Here is a 3,572-nt window from a genome sequence, read left to right on the forward strand (position 1 = left end):
GAGAATTTGAAACTCTAGACCACTGCTGCTGGCAAGGTAAAATTGTACAACTGCTGTGAAAAACAATCTTGTAGTACCACAAAATGTTAAATATAGAATTATCATATGATTCAGCCACTTCACTACTTGTTATATACCCAAAGAAGTGAAAACTGTGTCCCAGATACTTTTACACCAGTATGTATAGCACCATAATTCACAACAGACAAAAGGTGGAAACAACCTAAATATCCATAAAAAAAGATAATGGACAAATGCCATGTGGTACAAAATCACAATGGCATATTATTCAGCAATAAGAAAGAATACAGTTATGAAGCAAACTGCAGCATAGAACCTTAGAAACATTATGCTCAGTGAAATAAGCAATGTACATAGGGACAAATATTGAATGATATTACTCATCAGAGATGATTAGAAATAGAAAATTCTCAGAGCTAGTAAGTAGATTAGAGGTTACCAAGAGATAGGAAGAGAGGGTAAGGGAAAGTGTTGACAAAAAAGTGTGAATTTTATGTAATGTGAATTATATCTCAATAAAGATGAGGTTAAAAAAAAAGAGGAATCTAGAATAGGTGTTGGAGACAGGAGGTGATGAATATTTATACATGGCTCAGCGATAGGAGTGGAAATTGTAGATTATTTCACTTTTTAAAAACTTTCTCTTATACAGATTTCTATGAGATTGTACTTCACCACCCATGAAGAGGAATCTGACTGATTCAGTTTATTAATTGTTCCTACAGATTAAAATTGGAATCTCCAACTTTGTTATTGAAATATAGTGTAGTGGTATCTGAGGGTCATTAGGAAAGCACATACAGGGCAATCTCTTTCTGAGATTCCCAAACTGTTTCCTTTTATTCTCTTGCTCAGTACTCCATTTGAATTGGTTGATCACTCCACCTTTGAGCTTGATGAAATAACACACCACTGGGATAAGGAACTGGATTCTAGGGTGGGGGTGGAGGGGTGATGAGTTGTTCAAAAGATGCAACTCCAATATACTGAGGAGTTTCCTTCCTGCCAGATTAAGTTGACCAATGGGAAGTGGACAACTCTAAAGTGCAATTTTCCTCTGTTACCCTTCCAGAAGTCCTAAGAACCAAGTAACTTTATTAAGTAGTGGCCAGTGTAGTGAAGTACCAGATACTATTGAATTGAATCTTTCCTGCTTCATTTTATTTCTTCCCCTCCTCTTCTGTTTCCTTCTCCTTTGTCTTATTATCATTGTCATTAATGTTATCATTATTTTCATTATCATCATACTGGATTTATATTTACCAAACAGGGTATCATCCTCACTTCAGACTCATACTTTAAGCTAAACCAGGATTTAAAGTTTTAAAAGTTTTGAACATAATTTATGTAGATACTTTGAAGCAGAGTTAACATCACAATTGTTTATTTGAAGTAAGGGAAATGCTTTTAGAGAAAAAGATATATCCATAAGTAAACTATTTTGCAGTAATTTAAATGAAAGCATATGAATCCTATCATATATGCATCAGCCACTTATGCATAAAAATTGGACACTTAATACATACATCCAAACAATAATATGTGTATCAAGACTAAAATGAGAGAAGTTAAGTAAAAATCCAACAGTAGTATAAGCAAACAAATTGATTCTGAATACTCTTAAGTACTTATGATACATTTTCCCTCTCCCCTTAAATATTTTATTCAATTTCATTTTCCAAAACACCAAAAATACCTAGGAATATTATGCATAAAATAATAAGCTCTGTAATTCTGTGGTTCAAAGCATGTATATGACAATTATCACAATATATAATCAATAAATAAATCTGTGTATGCTGGCACAGGAAATCTTGAATGAGCTTCCAGCATCCTCTTTTGAAACTTATTTTGTCTTCAATTGTTGCAAAGCAATGGAATGAATAGAAGCACAGCCTTTGGGTAGAATTAGGTGGGTTTATATTTTAATTATTTTCTACTTCATATAATTTATGTATTCCTAAACAAAGTACTTAACCTCTCCAAATCACAGCTTAGTCACCTGAAAAACAGAGATGATATTATCTTCCATATTGTTTTGTTCTTCAAATATCATTTGAAAATTCCACTTTTCCCCAACCATGTTATTGCAGAATGTATTTCTACTGAACATATTTTCAATTTTTGTAGATAACCAAATGTGTTCATTACACAGGGTGCATCTTTGCATACAGTACATTTAGTCTACGTAATTACAAAGGAGCATTTAGGTCAGAGCAAAAATGTTTAAATCATAAGAATGCTCTGAAAAAGAGAACTTGTAATTATGCAAATATTGAAGTAAGTTATTATTGGAGAGATAAAATCAATTAACTCCTTAAAACTAAAATATATTTTTCTGAACTTGAAAATATCTATTTTAATCACTTAGAAAAATTATTTCTTCCACACTTGGGAAATGAGAACTTATCTGTGTCAGTGGCATTAATTCTTTGTGTCTGAACTATGACTCTAATGGTGAGATGGCCATATGGGCATTTGGAGTTAAGTACTTTGTTAAGCAAAATTTCCATTTAGGATTCCTTGTGCATACCATCATTAACTTCTAAATTGTTTTATTTGTCATCATTAATTGACCTTTCTTCCATCCATGGGTCTGATCTCTCAGCATTACTGAAAATGCCAACAAAGCCTAGGCCCCATTACTTATTGATGGTCCCCCATAAATGCTGTCAGACTTCAATGAAATTACCTTGCTTTGGCCCCTGCCTATAGTATGTTCTGCTCCATCATGGTATTCACTATTGGTCCCATGCTGTACCTTCATGAAAGCTGTTATTGCCCAATGATTTCACCTTTTAAATACAAATAATATATATTTGAAACAACTCAATGAACATTTTGCAAATGATTTTCAGATTCTGTGCTGCTGTATCACTAATACAAATAATTTCCCAGAGAACATGTATTTGTTTAATATTTTACCATTCTTGAAATTTTCATTATTTATTACATGAAATGTATTATCAACCTTTACATTCTATATTCTACTATCAATCATATGACTTCAATTCAGCAATGGAAATGGAAAAATACATAATAAAAATTAGGAACAGAACCACATTTGAAATTCAACAAAATTACCAATCTTCAAACATATTTTAATATAAATCCTGTAAGATTTTACTTTAAGTTTGAAATCACTATTTTCTAAAATGTTCATTTTCCAATTTGGAGTGAACCCTTCTAACAATACTGCACAAATATAATACCTCTATTTATTTACCTCCATTTTTTTTATGATTATTATTTTCAGTAAACTTAATGATTTGCCTGTAAAGTTCTTGCTTTTCTTTGCTGGATTTAATCCCAGGCAGTTAATGGCTTCCATTCTTATTGAAAGTGATATATTTCTCTTTCTAATTAAGTTTTCTATTGTTTTCAGGGTTTATGTGGGAATACAACTGATTTTAACACTAGGTTTATCTTAAACTCACTTGCTAAATGCAATTATGATTTCTAATGATTATCCTGTAGATTCTCCTGGATTTGTCTAAGTATTTAATCTATACACTCTAGATAGTGAATATTTTGCTTCTTTTCTTATCTTT

Source organism: Choloepus didactylus, chromosome 3, assembly GCF_015220235.1.
Source record: "Choloepus didactylus isolate mChoDid1 chromosome 3, mChoDid1.pri, whole genome shotgun sequence".
In the NCBI taxonomy this organism is placed as follows: domain Eukaryota; kingdom Metazoa; phylum Chordata; class Mammalia; order Pilosa; family Megalonychidae; genus Choloepus; species Choloepus didactylus.